Source organism: Bos javanicus, chromosome 11 (genome assembly GCF_032452875.1).
Source record: "Bos javanicus breed banteng chromosome 11, ARS-OSU_banteng_1.0, whole genome shotgun sequence".
NCBI lineage: Eukaryota > Metazoa > Chordata > Mammalia > Artiodactyla > Bovidae > Bos > Bos javanicus.
Genome location: NC_083878.1, coordinates 61,152,063 through 61,169,610, shown reverse-complemented (window position 1 = coordinate 61,169,610; position 17,548 = coordinate 61,152,063). Strand labels below are relative to the sequence as shown.

Sequence of the window (17,548 nt, the reverse complement as noted above, 5' to 3'; positions counted from 1 at the left end):
TTAAACCTTTGATTATTTTTCTTACAATAAATTCCATTTTTCTAACACAACTGAATTATGTTCTATTTGAAGAGATACAAAAGGCAAACATTTAAAATCATGTTATCTCAGTTTACACATGAAACTTACATAATGTTATAAACCAAAGTTACCTCAATTAAAAAAAGAAAAAATCATGTTATCACACACATGCAAATACTTTAAGCTGGCAGGTAGAACTTCAGAGTGAGGAATCAAGAAAATGAATGAAAGTGAACAGTTTTGCTACTAATTAGCAATATGACTTTGGGCTAGTTATTAGATCATGATACCTTGGTTTATCTGTAAAATGAGGGAGAATTTTATGATTTCCAAGGCTCCTTCCAGCTCTAAGTTTCTATGATTTGATTATCTAAATTAAGAAATCCACATCTGCATTTGGAAACTAGGTTCTAAAGTAACAGAATAATGTGACAGTGGATTATAACTTAAAGAAAACAAAAAAAGTATTATAAACACTAATTTGAAATACATGAACTATCAGAAAGCAATGCTTTCAAGATAGACAAAACCCAGGGGTAGTTATTGCATATGTTTGTGATTATTTAATGATGGCATGAACAACGAAGTTTGCAAAACAGCACAGCTCATTTAAGGACACCACTAGCAGAAATATTTAATTTACTGCAAAGACAGAAACTATTGACAAGTAACAGAGAATTACACTGAAATATTTTACATCTTACTTTTGAAATGGAATCCTGTTACACTCTGTAAAACTCACATAGAAACTAAAGATATTTAAAATGAATTATCACTAAAACTAAGGATAAAGTCTGTCTAGGGATAAAGCCTTTTTCTTTTAATAACACACTACCAGTCATATAATATGTACACGAACACTATTTTCTATAAAACTGAAAAATTCTCTGAAGGTTCAAACATGCCACCACCAAGCACCTAATAAAATACAATTTTAAATAAAGGCAAACAATTTGCTTCCTATTACTAATCTGATAGAGGTAATATTGGAATCCAATTTTCTTTCAAAGGTGTGTCTTTTCAAAGAATATCCAACCATCCAAACATTATTTAAAAAAAAAAAAAGAAAAATGTTAAAAACTTTTGTGTTAGAAATTGTCCCAGGACTATATTTTTACATTTTTAGCAACCTGACAAACCACTCTGTTTGCTTTCTTCTGCCAATACAAATCAAGCCAAGGAGTAGTTTCTTCATTTATTTCATTCAATGTCACAAGACTATACTATGTCAGGGTAAAGGTCAATCATCAATAACATGTGCTGTTGATAAGTTGAAATATAAGTGTTCATCTGGGCCCTATTTCAAAGGCTGGCCCATTGTAACCTATTTAATAAGATCTATAAAACTAGAAGAATATGGGAAGTCCAAGAAGTATAAAATACCCCTTTCCCACCAAATTTTGTTTGCCAACATCCTGTAGTAAATTAAAGAAGGTACTTACAGAACTTTATGTGGTGGGCCATCAGAAAGATTTTTTTTTTTTTTTCTTTTTTTCTAGAAGCTTTAACAACCTCATGTTTTAAAAATAAATTTGCAGGAAGGCTACCCTGCAGGCATCTATGACAGTGTCACAAGGTTTCATATCTAGCGTGGGTAGCTGGATAAAGTTGGACATTGACCAGTTTTGTGTATGCTGAAAGGCACCAGGATGGAACGCTGTTTTCGGCAATTGGTTATGAGACTGCCAGTGCAGTGGGTTGGAAGATGTATGCGTTGGCACTCTGTGTGAAACCAGTATGCTTGCTGAAAAGGTTACTGCAGTCTTGACTTTGGCAGCTATCTTCTTCAAGTGATCATGAAGAACTAAGAGTGAGATCCAGAGTTAAATCTATGAAGATCAGAAGCTGTGCATGTTTGAAGTACTGCCTGTCCTTTATAACATTGCGTCCTCTGAAACAGAAGCATGGAGTAGTCCCTTGAGGGCGGAAGGGGTGGGAGGGTTACATAATTGAGAAAGTGTCACATTTTAAAACACTCAGGTAATTAAACTCCCAACTTTCAGGGTGGCATTTAAGTTAAACCATTAGCAGATGTAATTATGTAAATGGAAGAAGCAACTCTGTAATATGTAAGTACGAATATCATCAGGTTAAGAGCCCCACACTCTGTCTACTATATGTCTGTGTCTTTCTAATGTACATTCTGAGCCCTCTGCATCCAAAAACAATTTGTGATGACTATACAGTCTCACAGAATACTCTTAGACAAGGACTACTCTTAATATCACTAAGGACTACTCTATGTTATTACTCTTGATTGGATTCATAAAGAAAGGGCAATGCCTTATACATGGACAATTTCTGACCTTCACGTGTAACTCTGGATCTCACTCTTAACTCTTCATGATCACTTAAAGAAGGCAGCTGTGAAAGTCAAGCCACTTCCATAAGACATATTCTTTTTGCAGTGACTCCTCCCACTTTTTCCATCACTACTAAATCAAGTATTTTTTCTCATCAGAGCTAAAAAATAGCAAGAAAGAATTATTCATGCACAGCTGAGTAGTGTTTCATACATCTGTGCTGCAGCAGCTACTACAGGATCATGGAATGCCTTCAACATTTGCAATTAGGTCCTGAAATCATGATTCTATTGGGTATAAAGACTGCATAGGTTTTTGTTAGAGGTCCCTGTCGGCAAATTTTTGGGAATAGGTACTAAGAATTAAATACAAAGTTAAGCAAAATAATTTCTCAATAATAAAATAGCGAAGAGTTGCTTTTTGGGGCTTCCCAAGTGGGGCAGTGGTAAAGAATCTGCCTGCCAATGCAGGAGAAGAGTGGTTTTTAATTAAAGATAGGGAAAAAAAATAAGAGCCTTTTAAATGCAGGCATGATAAAACTGAAAGAAAAAGTATAAAATTAAACTGGAATTTCAAGCTTCTAGATTCAAAAACAGAGTTCTTTTAAGCATTCTGATCCTTTAAAATACTACAGTTAATTTTTTTTACATAGGAAATATCTACGATTATTACTCTAAAAGACTGATAGACATGCAATACCCCTCCCCCACCTACTTGATTAAAATTTATTTTTAAAACTGGGATGATTTGACTTTTAAGGAGCAAGTACTGTATCACAAACAGATACTAATCATGACAACATATCCTAGTGGGCTGAAGTTGGGTTAATTTAAATAAGAGGAAATCTACAAATATCTGATATAATAAAGGAAAAGTCCATATAAATTCTAAAAAAAAGAAACTATTTCATCAGCTAGTGTATTTTTAAGCAATGTCGAAGAATACAACAGAATTGTTCTATAATTATAAACGTATTCTTAGCATGTGAAAGAAAACAATTCTAAACAACTTAATTTAACAAGAGGCATTCTTTAAAAATCCTTTTTCCTGGCACTAAAACTAAACTGTCACTAAAAGAAAAGCAGAAAAGATCCCCTGAAAGCCCTCAATCTAAAATACAATTAGTATTTCTGAAGTAAAGAAACCACCCCATGCCCTCCCCAAAATCATAACCTTAAAGAGTTGTGACTAAAATATTAGCCAGTGCTCTGTGAACCATTTTATATTAAAATTGGATAGTTCCAAACATCACACATATAAAAAGTATTGTTTGACACAGTGCCATTTTGATGATAAATTGCAATCTATAGCTCAAATAATTCTACCCAGGGATTAACATTTCAGAGGCTGAGCCAGAGATTATGTGTGTGGATCTTGAATTTCATCATCTCCCTTTGGCACAATAGCTTATTCTTCCTTTTTTCATCTATTCTTTCATGAAGGGTCAGGAAAGCTTAGCCTTGCAGTTGCATTCATTTCATCTCTACATTAACCAGATACCTTGCAGTCTTTAGTTCTTATGTGTTATTCCATTACAAATACTATACTGCACTATAGTATGGCTAATGAGGTTTGTACCAAATCAAAGGGTGCCATCAAGTGGTTATAATACTCTAAACAGCATTGCACTAAATAACTCTTCCAGATAGACCTTCTTCAATATAGACAAACTGCCACTCCTCTATGAAAGCACATATTACTGGGGGTAAGGAATGGGGTACTACTCATTTTAATTTGTGTTCTTTATTTTCTATCCTTCAGGAACTGCTTTTCTGCATGTTGTATTTATCAAGTACAGTTTTAGTGTCAAAGTTAGGTTTAATATTTTTGTCTGCAGATTATCAAATGATCTTTATTGGGCAAAATTCAGGCATGGCAGTGCTATTGGGAATTAAACAAACTTATCTATAAAAATTCATGACTAGATAAACAGGAGTTTATTTCTGAAAATAAGCAATAATAATACACATAGTTATAGAAAGAGTGTCTTGTCAGATCTTTCTTATTACTAATGAAAAACTGCAGGCTATGAAAGAGAGTCAGTATTATTTGATCTATTTCATGAAGCCATTTGTATGGTCTAACAAGGAACTGCTGGGTTCACTGTTACATTTTCAAATGTATCTGAAAATACATTTCTAACAATGTATTTTCAGACATTTAGAAAACTTTCAACAGTCTATTCAACAGGCTGCAAGGGTCATTTAGAGTTTTGAAGATAGGAATCTAGAACTGCTCTTAGAAAACACACAAGATAACTTGCAATTCAAATGGACCCATTCTGCAGAGCTGCACTGCTCCTGCACTGAACCATTCTGCATCAGGAAAATCTTACACACAGGCTAAAAGCATCTTCATAAGTGTATACTTGATTCTGCTGCAGAGAAAGTAAATCACTTGAGTTCAGAGGCTATACAAGATGTAGAAAATTAAATCATAAAAGCCAACTTGATGTTTAGAAGATTGATGAGCAGTACTGCTTCAGTATTCGGAGAATCCTATGGACAGAGGAGCCTGGCAGGCTACAGTCCATAGGGTCGAAAACGGTCGGACATGAATGAAGCGACTTAGTATGCACTCACACGCACCAATAAGGTAGCAGACTCCAGGCACAACTAAAGATCTCTCTGACGGCATTTGATATTTTCTACAAAGCTGTTGTAGATTGTCTACAAAAATATTTCTCATCACACACTTTCTTCCAGAGCTTTGTCACTCTCCCATCAAGTGGTGGAGTCTAATTCCCCACCCTTGAATGTGGGTAGATTTGTGACTGGCTTGTGGCTAAGAGCCTGGGGAAGTAACACTATGTAACTAGCAGTCTAAGTCAGAAAAAGGTGATGCAATTTCCACTTGGAGAGCTCCTGAAGTTTCTCGCTGCCACAAAAGTAGTCCAACTGCCCTGAAAGAAATTCAATAAACCTACTCAGAGAGATGAAAAAAGGACAGCCTTGAGATTACATGATGTGAAAAATACCCCTTTCCCTGAGCTCTAGCCTCATGTTCTAGCCACCAAGACCTCAGACTACTGTATCCGCAAAAACTCCAGCTAATCCCTTCCTGAATTTTTGATCCACAAAAACTGCAAAAAACTCAGTCAAGGACTATAGTCTACACAAGTGGCAGAAAATGATCATTAGGTTCCAGGGAACATTCAGCAGGCTTCAACCTGTATTGCTTACCACAATACTTAGTTGGTTATATATGAGAATGCAATATGTACAAATATTGCCCGAAAAGCTTGGGATACAGAACGGTAATAATAAGCAGAAGGGTCAGAAAAAATGAGATGTCCACTTCTGACAGATAAGGAAAGGATTACATGGGTTGGAAATAAAGAAAAATATTTCATTCTTGTGTTTCATTTTGGGCAAGGAGTCAGATTTCCCATAAAAGACTAAACTGGTGATCTTAAAGCACAGAAGGAAAGTTTAAAACTATTTTAGGGCAATCCAGTAAAAATACCAGAAACCAATGGGAGAGAAAGTAGGTTATAACAGAAAAGTAAAAGAAAAGACTGAGCCTTGAATATGTACTTTAATAAGGAAAAAACAAACAAACAAAACATTTATTTAAATGAGTCTGACTTGGGGGGAAAATCATTCACATATGCAACTGCCTTTTGCTTATATCTTTCCCCTCAATAATCTGTCCTCACCAATTCTTCCTGCTTAATAATATTAGCACCCAAATAGTCAAACTAGAAATCTGGAAATCATCGTAGACTCAGTGACCTTCCTCAACCCTCAGAACTGACTGAGAATTAACACCAAGAATACCACCTTCTAAACACCTACTGAATCTCTCTTTCCTCTTCTCTGTCTATACCTGCTAAAGTCACTGTCGCAGTTTAGGCTCCTGGATAACTGAATTAACTGCCTATCAGAAATTCAGCCCTTCAGTTTTACATAGTTCAATTCATTCTCTACAGCAATATTTTTTAAAACTGTAAGCTATGACCCATTAGTGGATCATGGCATCAATTTAATGAGTTGCAGAATCAATTTAATGGCTTGTAACCAGCTTTCTAAAACATTAGGAAGAAATACTAGCATGCATCCCACAATAGACTAAGATGTGTTTCATAAATCTTTTCTTATATGTGTACTGGATCTATAAGTGTGTACTGCATCATAATATGAAATGTACTTAGTGCTAAAGCACTGATCTTTCAAAACAAGTCTGATCATTTTACCTCTCTACTTAAAACATTTTTATACCCTAAATGCCACCCCACTCCAGTACTCTTGCCTGGAAAATCCCATGGATGGAGGAGCCTGGCAGGCTGCAGTCCATGGGGTCGCTAAGAGTTGGACACGACTGAGCGACTTCACTTTCACTTTTCACATTCAGCATTGGAGAAGGAAATGGCAACCCGCTCCAGTGTTCTTGCCTGGAAAATCCCAGGGACGGTGGAGCCTAATGGGCTGCCGTCATGGGGTCGCAGAGTCGGACATGACTGAAGCGACTTAGCAGCAGCAGCAGCAGAGCTAACTAGCAGAGAAGGCAATGGCACCCCACTCCAGTACTCTTGCCTGGAAAATCCCATGGGCGGAGGAACCTGGTAGGCTGCAGTCCATGGGGTCGCTAAGAGTTGGACACGACTGAGCGACTTCATTTTCACTTTTCACTTTCATGCATTGGAGAAGTAAATGGCAACCCACTCCAGTGTTCTTGCCTGGAGAATCCCAGGGACGGGGAGCCTGGTGGGCTGCCATCTATGGGGTCGCACAGAGTCGGACACGACTGAAGTGACTTAGCAGCAGCAGCAGCAGAGCTAACTAGAGTCATAAATCAGAATCATACAGGGTATAAGCAAATTTGTATGTATACTGTCACCCTGCTTATTTAATTCATAAGAAGAGTACATCATAGGAAATGCCAGGCTGGATGAATCACAAGCAGGAATCAAGATAGTCAGGAGAAATATCAGCAACCTCAGATATGTAGATGATACCATACTAATGGCAGAAAGTGAAGAGGAACTAAAGAGCCTCTTGATGAAGGTGAAAGAGCTGGCTAAAAACTCAACATTCGAAAAACAAACATCACAGTATCTGGTCCCATCACTTTATGGCAAACAGATGTGGAAAAAGTGGAAACAGTGGCAGATTTTATTTTCTTGGGCTCCAAAATCACTGTGGACAGTGACTGCAGTCACAAAATTAAAAGATGTTTGCTCTTTGGAAGAAAAGCTATGACTATGACAAACCCAGACAGTGTATTAAAAAGCAGAGACATTATTGAGCCAACAAAGGTCTGTACAGTCAAAGCTATGGTTTTTCCAGTAGCCACGTACAGATGTGAGAGTTGAACCATAAAGAAGACTGAGCACTGAAGAACTGATATTTTTGAATCATGGTGCTAGAGAAGACTTCTGAGAGTCCCTTGAACAGTAAGGAAATCAAACTAATCAATCAATCCTAAAGGAAATCAACCCTGAATATTCATTGGAAGGATTGATGCTAAAGCTGTGATACTTTGGCCATCTGATGTAAAGAGCCTGATTGAAAAGGACCTTGACTATGGGAAGGATTGAGGGCGAGAGGAGAAGCGGGCAACAGAGGATGAAATGGTTGGATAGTATCACTGACTCAGTGGATATGAGTTTGAACAAACTCAGGGAGGTAGTGAAGCACAGGGAAGCCTGGCATGCTGCAGTTTGTGGGGGTCACAAAGAGTTGGACATAACTTAGCGACTGAACAACAACTAGACCCATAGGTGATTCTGATGGGAAGCCAGGTTTGGGACCCAGAGTCCCCTGGGATGAAGTTCAGAATCTTTCATATAACATACAAGGGCAGCCACAATCTAGTCCTTGCTCATCTCAGTAGTGTCAACCCCTTCTGCTCTCTCCATTGCGGGTATGAAGCTGTAGCAAGTTTATCTTATACCTCTGCCAAGGTTGTCTCCTCTGTCCCTACCCCAGATCCCATCCTTCTCTACAACTCTATCTGTGGGTAAACTTTTTAAAGTCTTCCAAAGCCACAGTTCATAAGGCCTCTCTAAAACCTCCCCCATGTCTCTGATAGACACAGCCACTCCCTGACAGCCTCAATGGATCTTCCACCTACCTCTTTCTAGCATTATCACTGTATTCTCATCATTTGCTCACAGATCTGCTTCTCTGACTAGATTGAAAACAAGTTGAAAATCAAAACCTTGTCTTGTCTATATATCCAAAGTCTAGAAAGTAAATGCACAATCAGCTTTACAGTACCCAGTATAATGAAACCCCCAAAGCATTCATTCTGTGACTCGATTAAGGAGGATAATAGTCTCTTTTGCAAGAGTTTAATCCTACTCTCCTTTGATTGTTTTTTTTTAATTGAGATATAACTGACATATAACATTATAATAGTATTAGGTATACAGTGTAATAATTTGTTATATGTATATATTACAAATGATTACCACAATAAGTTTAAATATTTATCACCACACATGGTTACAATTATTTTTCTTGCAATGAGAACTTTTAAGATCTACTCTCTTAGCAACTGTCAAATATGCAACACAGTAATGTTAAGTACAGTCACTGTGCTATATACGGTTTGAAAAGAGGGAAAAAAGCCAGCAGAAAAATACTTTTAGAAAATATTTATAGTAAAAGAACTCTGAAGGCATATATTATTGATTGCTTTAGCTAAAGAAGTTTAATGTGTATTCAGATAATGTAAATAAGTCCTACAGATTTCCAGTGATCTAATTAAGAGTTTTATCCTAGTTCATGCCACTGAACCATTTTTCTAAACTTTTTCTTAAATTTAATGAGAAAGGAGGAATCCTTCAAATTTATTTTACTGATTATTTCCAAACTGACTCCATTTTGTAAAAATTCAGGTTTTATAAAAGCCAAGAATTCAGGACAAATACAGGAAATGCAAGAAAAAGCAAGAAGAAACTTATATCAAAAAATTCAGGCTAAAGAAAGTGGCAATGGAGTACCTCTCCCAAACTCACCACCTTCGTCCCCCACTCGCTAAGGACAGCTCTGTTCTTCTTAGCAGGCAGTACTTATATTTAAGTTACACACACACACACACACACAGAAGTACAATGAGAGAATTGTTCTCCTATTAAGCCATTCTACAAACATTTAACACATTCAACACATACCTTTCCTTTCAGCATATTCTCAAGTGTTCTGACCAGTCTAGTTTACTCTAATGATCCAGTTGAAATAATCAACAAATACCACAAGGCAATTCAGATTGCCGGGATCTGAAAGGTAAATAACTCCAGGGGGAAAAAGCATTAGGGGAATAATAACAAACTGCTCCTCACCTAGCTACAAATTGTCTGAGGATATACTGATATTATATGTAACTAACTCTTTTGTTTAAAGTTTGCAAAAAGCAACGTGGAGAGATGATAGAATATAAATGTCTTTATTACTGTGGTCCTTATGATACATTTATGTTTGATACAGTTAGATTCTATAAAATTTAGGTGACAAAGAGTTGATTCTGATGCTCTTACACAACTTAAGAAATATCTTTCTCATTACCTCCATTTCTTAGTAATGAAATATCAATTACTGTCAAGCAAATGTCAAAGGCAAGACAGGAAAAGGAGTTATAAAGTTTCTGTGTATTGATCAGAATTTCTCCAAAATAATTTTTATTGAAAAACAAGTCTCTTATGGCAAAGAAGAATATTCTTTAAGAACTGAATTATTTTAAAGTAGCATATTCATCAGAACAATGTTTTATCATACTACTGAGCATAAGATTGCTATTATAAGATACTGTATTTCAACAGCTGCTAGTTGTCAAAATGCTGATAAAAATTAATCATTATATCCAATTTATGTAAGACCAGAGAGACATACTAAACAAAAATGTATCATTAAATTCATGGTATAAAAAATTAGTGACTATACTATAAAGAAAACAATCATACAAAAAATTTTAAGAGAAATCAGGTACTGAAAGAGAAAAAACTGGTAGAATAATAGATTATTTACAGTGAATTGTGAATATTTTATTTTTTGGAGAGCTTAAAGGTGTTAAAATACTAGTACAGTTTCGCATCTTCAAACTGGTAACTTTCCAAAATAGAGCTGAAGTATACAGGTAAATTGTTTCCCTAACCAGTTATGCCTCTCTCTTATAAAGTCAGCAATTTTATTTTAACAGAATATAGTTCATGAAACTATTCCATTTGCTGCTCTTCTGTTAGCAATAGCACCTACATCCAATTATTTACAGCAAATGCACCTATATCCAATTACATAATGCAAAGTTTCAGTTCTATACAAATAAATAATTAAACTTAGATTTTTAAGAGTCTGGTTTTGTGATTCACTTCATGGTTGTCTTAGAGCAAAAATTTATATAGAAGCCTTCAACCTATTAACTACGCCTTAAATAAGGCTGATGTGGCAGTAAACTAGAATGTCAAAAGTCCATTCCATTATGACAACAGAAGTTTTATTTACATACTACTGAGAGAACAGAAAAGAGAGACAAGTGAAAGTAGTAAACTGAAAAATCTTAAAACAAATACTTTTCTATTAAAAGTCTGGAGTGTCATTAGAACCCTACTGTAAAACAATTACCAAGTCTCTGTTCTTTGTCGGGGGGAAATAAGACCTCATGCAGATTCATAACACCTTGTATGTGCTAGTATCTTTTACTGCTGAATTTCTATGAATAAACATGTAAAAAATTGTTCAAATACACTGCTGGTTTTAAATATCTCTGGTGCAGTATTAGAGGTTTATTTTGATAGCTGACTATCTTATTTATCAGCTTCCTCCCTCCAGTTGGCAAAAAAAAAAAAAAATTGAAAGCAACTCTGGTTGTCTGTCTCTCTTACTCGTCTATATGAAAGGCATTTGAAGGTAGCTGGCAGGAAGCAAGAAGAATAAACTAAATGGCTCCAGCAATTTAGAAGAAAGACTGCAGTATATCACTGTGACTCAATAATAACTATATAAATTATATGCCATCAAATTCATTTGGTATAAAGTTCAGACAATTTTTTAGTTTATAGAAACTAGAATGCACAAGGCTGTGGTATTTTCCTTAACTCCCAGAAGTCACCTTTTAGTCAACTTACATTTGTCTCCACAGATGGGCAGTTGTTAGAGACACGGTAATCATCCAGTAAAATGCTTTCTATTTCATTATCAATTTTAAATAAACAGAAATGTCTATTACAATACAAAAGTATTATGCCCCTGCTTTACTCCCTTTAGTTTTAAAGCTTTTTGATGAAATGTAGACATTAATTCAAATCTCTAACAAATCTAAACTTTTAAATATTACTCAAAAATGTTACTTGGGGCTATAAGATAGTGCCTTCTATTTACTGTTCTACAAAAAGTATAGTAGTTTATAGGACTTTCCCAGTAGTCCAGGGGTTAAGACTCCATGCTTCCACTGCAGGGGCCATGGGTTCAATCCCTGGTTGAGGAACTAAAATCCCAAATGCTGCATACATGGCCCAAATAAAACAAAAATCCAAAATTAAAATAATAAGCATGGTAAATTAAAGATAATAGAATATTAATAAAAGGGTTAGGTGGCAGTTTAGTCGCTAAGTCGTGTCTGATTCTTGCACCCCATGGACTGTAGCCCACCAGATTTCTCTGTCTGTGGGATTTTCCAGGCAGGAATACTGGAATGGGTTGCCATTTCCTTCTCCAGGGAATCTTCCTGACTCAGGGCTCAAACCCAGGTCTCCCGCACTGCAGGTGGATTCTTTACTGAGTGACCAGGGAAGCCCAATATAAAGGTTAACTACTATCTAAAGGTACAAAGTAATAAAATAGGTTATCCACATGATTGTATCATATCACTCAACAATATTTTCAAAAATTATAAAAACTACCAGGAGTCCTTAAAATGTTCTGGGCAAAGATTTCATTGAAAATCTGGTTATTGTTTGTTTGTAAAGGAACTTCATACACAAACTTTCACCACATTTTAAAGAGATCTCAGTCTTCTGAAGTCAACCCATGTAACCACCCCTAAAGGTCCCAGGATTCATGGTTAAGAGCCTTCAAGTTGTGTGACAGCAAGCAGGCTATGGTATCTATCTCCAGTGCCTGTCTACTGAGGGAAAGGATTTCACAGGTCCAAATGATAGAGTAAGTCACTCCATATTTCAATATATATATTTCTGAAATCTTTTGCTTATAAAGTCTTGCTCTTTCATCAAGAATATTCAATTGCAAAGCCTGTGATCATGAAATTCCATACCTGTTTTTTTAACCTAATCAATTAACTAAGTAATTCCTTTATTCTCTCAATTTTTCCTTCCAAGTTTATTGTTTTCCCCTCATTTGTAAAGTCTCTCTTCCATTTATTACTAACATGTACTGAATTTCTTACTATATACCAAGCATTATAATAGATTCTTTTTATGCCTTTAATATCATTATTCTCACCTACTATTAATATTTTGTAAGATATCTCAGTTTTATAGATGAGAAAAGAGGTTCTGAAAGGACAACTAAGTGTAAAGTCCAAATTTACACAGCTAATAAGTATGATTCAAAACCAGCTCTGACTGAGTCCTTGGGTCTTTGGCCTTGTTTTCCTCACTATCTAACGCTTCTCCAACTTTTCCTCTCGACTACCCTTAACAGTAAAGGAGTAGACTGCATATCTCTGAGGACCTGGAAAGTATGATTCTGTGGCGATTTCATCGAAAACAATTCCTTTAAGTATATATTAGAGAAGAAAATTTACAGTACAGAAAGACAAAAACTGCCACATACTTTGAGGGATAAACACAGGTAAGTCTGAAGAGCTCCTAGAATGTTCTCGATAATTCAGTCCATGTTAACCGATCCACCTGAGATTTCTGTTATATTAATACTTTTCGCCTGTCACTATACACTGAGCAATAGCACACATCACTAGCCTTGTTTCATGTGTGTATCCCTCAGATCAGCTTGCAGCATATGAGTGGAGACGCACTTGTGCATTCTCTGTAGTATTTCATTAGTACACTTAGGCTTTAAACCCAGTGTTTAGGACAATAAATCTTTGGTGAGTGAATGAGCAAATAAAGGGTAAATCCATGGGCTTCAGAGTCTGAAGACTTGAGTTTAGGACTAGGCTAAGTTGTTTTCTTTGTGCTTTAGAGCAGGTCACTTAACCTCGCTGAGATGAAGAAATTATAATAATACCCACTTTAGGGAGGTTTCATAAGGATTAAATGTGTGCTATATGCTTAATCATTCAGTTTTAGCTGATTTTCATATAGTCATAAGGTAGAGGAAATATTGAAATTTACTAAGCAATTTCCTAAGATGAAAAACTTTTTAGAATTCTAAGGATCCCAATAATACAACTTATCAGTCCCTTGTGTGCTGTGCTTAGTTGCTCAGTTGTATCAACTCTTTGCCTCTTTGCGACCCCATGGGGTGTAGCCTACCAGGCTCCTCTGTCCGTGGGGATTCTCCAAGCAAGAATACTGGAATGGGTTACAATGCCCTCCTCCAGGGGATATTCCCAACTCAGGAATCGAACCCAAGTCTCCTGCACTGCAGGCAGATTCTTTATCATCTGAGCCACCAGGGAAGTCCAAGAATACTGGAGTGGGTAGCCTATCCCCTCTCTAGGGGAACTTCACAGGAGTTCCTGGTCCAGGAATCGGACCAGGTCTCCTGGCTTTGCTGGTGGATTCTTTACCACCTGAGCTACCAGAGAAAGAGGTACTTACTTTGATAACATTCTGTATTCTTTAATAAAATTTTTCAAATATTACTTATGATTTATAAAGTTATTCATTGATCCATTGATATAATTTAATTTCAAGAGGCAGGTGAAACAAGATCTTAAAATGAACATCATTTTGTCTAGCTAAGTAAATTTAGAAAGAAAAGTAAACTGTAATAAATTCCAATAAAATACAACATCTATTTAATTGATCTAAGTTTGAGGGCACAAAATCATTTTCAAAATGGAATACATTTCACAATGTATAAAGTACTGTCTTATATACTCATCCATCCCATTTCATCTTCCAAATTTTTAATTTGCTGAAAAAGTGCATAAGCAGGTGATCCCCAATGTTCCTAAAGGCACCTCCCTTCTGCACCAGAATTCTAATTCAGTAGGTCCAAGGTGGGTTTCCCTGGTGGTCCAGACAGCAAAGAATCTGCCTGCAAGGCAGGAAACCTGGGTTCAATCCCTGGGTCAGGAAGATCACCTGGAGAAGGGGATGGCTACCCAGTCCCGTATTCTTGCCTAGAGAATTCCGTGGAGAGAGGAGCCTGTCAGGCTACAGTCCATGGCATTGCAAAGAGTCAGACATGACTTAGCGACTAACACTTTCACTTTTACTTTTAGGTATAAGTTAGAACCCAGGTATCTGATTTGTTAAAAAAGGACATGGATGATTCAAGGCAGGAATACTTAAAGACTAACAACATCAACAGTTCTTTCTGTTACCACTATCATCCACAACGTGAACCATATAAATTGATGGATTCACCACAACTATACAGTGAATTTTTAATTCCTTAATTATCATATAATTCGACTAAATAGTTATAAATTACTACAACCCTAAAAAAAATCAACCACTCTTTCAAAAATGAAATACTCAAGAAAATAGTCTATTGAACTATATGCTGTTCCCAAAGTAACCATGATCTCTTGTGGACTGGCTCAAGTTAATCTAGCCACCTAAAGCACTCTCCAAATTTCCTGCAGCTAACTATCAGAAGCACTTAATCTCTTATCTAAAATCTCTTATTTGGATTTTAAGAAGGCAATACAGTGTCTATGCCTATACCACAGTGCCCAGATTACAACACATTCCCAGGGAGGTCTGACGCAGCACCCGATAATCAGATATATTATTTGTACAGCAAAATGAATAAGTATTCACACTAAGTGGAATAAATACTACAAATTGCCTCACTTCAGATCATGACAGGTTTTGGCATCAAATGAGTTTGAACCAAATTTCAAAAAAATAAACACTTAAAAAAAAGTCTTTAAGTAACAGGGATTTTGGATTTTGAGATTACAAATAAAGGACTGTAAAAACTTTATCTTTGAAAATAATATAAATGAATGTACATGCAAAACAACAGACTTACAAATATAGAAAACAATAGCAGTTACCATTGGGGAAAGGAGGGACAGGTTAGGGTTATGGTTAAGAGATAACGAACTACTAACCACTATGTACAAAATAGATAAGCAACAAGGATATAGTTTAGGACTGGGTTTTATAACCATTGCTGTTGCTAAGTCGCGTCAGTTGTGTCCGACTCTGTGCGACCCCATAGATGGCAGCCCAACAGGCTCCTCTGTCCCTGGGATTCTCCAGGCAAGAATACTGGAGTGGGTTGCCATTTCCTTCTCCAATACAATTATCGTGTAATAATTTTTAATAGAGTATTATCTGCAAAAAGACTGAATCACTATGCTATACACCAGAAATTAATATAATACTGTAAATCAACTATATGAAAGTGCAAGTGTTACTTGCTCAGTCGTGTCTGACTCTTTGCAACCCCTTGGACTGTGTATAGCCTGCCAGGCTCCTCTGTCCATGGAATTCTCCAAGCAAGAATACTGGAGTAGCCATTCCCTTCACCAGGGGATCTTCCTGACCCAGGGATCAAACCCACGTCTCCTATATTGCAAGTAGATTCTTTACCATCTAAGCCTAAGGGCTTAAGAGAAGCCCTGCTTCACTTGAAATTTAATAACCTTATCCTTTAGGTTTTACCTTATAAATCACCCTCAATAGAAAGCTTCCCCTCATCAATACTGGGTTAGTACTCTTGTGCACATTTAAACCCTATGCTGCTGCTGCTGCTGCTGCTGCTGCTAAGTGGCTTCAGTCGTATCCAACTCTGTGTGACCCCAGAGATCTCCATTTAAACCCTATACTCACTTCTATTGTAGTAGTTGCCTGTTTATTTCCACAACCCCCACCACCATCACCATCCCAGACTGCAGGATACTTTGAGTCAAGAGTCACATATTTTTCATTATTATACTCTCAAAAACTAGCAAATATCTGTGACATGGTATTCATTTAATAATAGTTAGTGAATGAATACGGAGAAGGCACTGGCACCCCACTCCAATACTCTTGCCTGGAAAATCCCATGGACGGAGGAGCCTGGTGGGCTGCAGTTCATGGGGTTGCTAAGAGTCGGACACGACTGAGCGACTTCACTTTCACTTTTCACTTTCATGCATTGGAGAAGGAAATGGCAACCCACTCCAGTGTTCTTGCCTGGAGAATTCCAGGGACAGGGGAGCGTGGTGGGCTGCCATCTCTGGGGTCCCACAGAGTCGGACACGACTGAAGCAACTTAGCAGCAGCAGCAGCAGCAGCAGTGAATGAATAAGCAATTATGAGTATCAAGACTTTAATCCAGTGAAGTTTTATATTGCTCTACTAGCTTGATCTGTAAAGCATGATTAACATCAATAAAGATAAATCTCTACATGTTGAACTGGGACAAAAACCAAAATATCTAATCAAAAAGAATACTCAATAGCATATACATGTAATACACATGTTGTTTAGTTGCTAAGTTGTATCTGACTTTTTGCAACCCCCTGAACTATAGCATACCAGGCTCTTCTGTCTGTCCATGGCATTTCGCAGGCAATAATACTGGAATGGGTTTCCATTTCCTTCTCCAGAGGATCTTCCTAGCCCAAGGATAGAACCGCTGTCTCCTGCACTGCAGGTGCATTCTTTACCACTTAGCCTCAGGAAGATACCCTGGAGGAGGGAATATCAACCCACTCCAGTATTCTTACCTGGAGAATTCCACAGACAGAGGAGCCTGGCGGGTTACAGTCCATAGAGTCGCACAGAGTCAGACACGACTGAAGTGACTTAGCACACCGAATGGCACAGGTAACAATATGAAAATAGTGCTTTGTTGCTGCTAAATAAAACTTTTCCTTAAATTTGTTAGCTAGGACATTTTACACAGTAAATTACTACATGAAATAAACTGTTTAACATGAAGTAGTTTCATTACTATTTTAACAGTGTTTTTCTGCATTACACATAGATAAATACAGTACAGTGGACTTTAGGTGTTAATCCCTGTAAGGTCCCTTCTGGTGTCAGGAATTTTAGAATGGAGGGTGTTAAAAAGGTAACTTGCTTTCGTCTAATTAATATAATCTAATTAAACTGACAACTTAAAAATGACAAACAGGCAAGGTGAAAATGGAAAACTAAATAGGTGTTTAAGCGAACAGGGAGTTACACA

The 17,548-nt window shown here is 36.8% G+C and overlaps 1 protein-coding gene across 9 annotated transcripts in view; it reads right to left on the bottom strand.

Moving 5' to 3' along the window:
- EHBP1 (EH domain binding protein 1) overlaps window positions 1-17,548 on the bottom strand; it is a 386,656-nt gene that overhangs the window by 244,738 nt on the left and 124,370 nt on the right. The window lies entirely within an intron of this gene.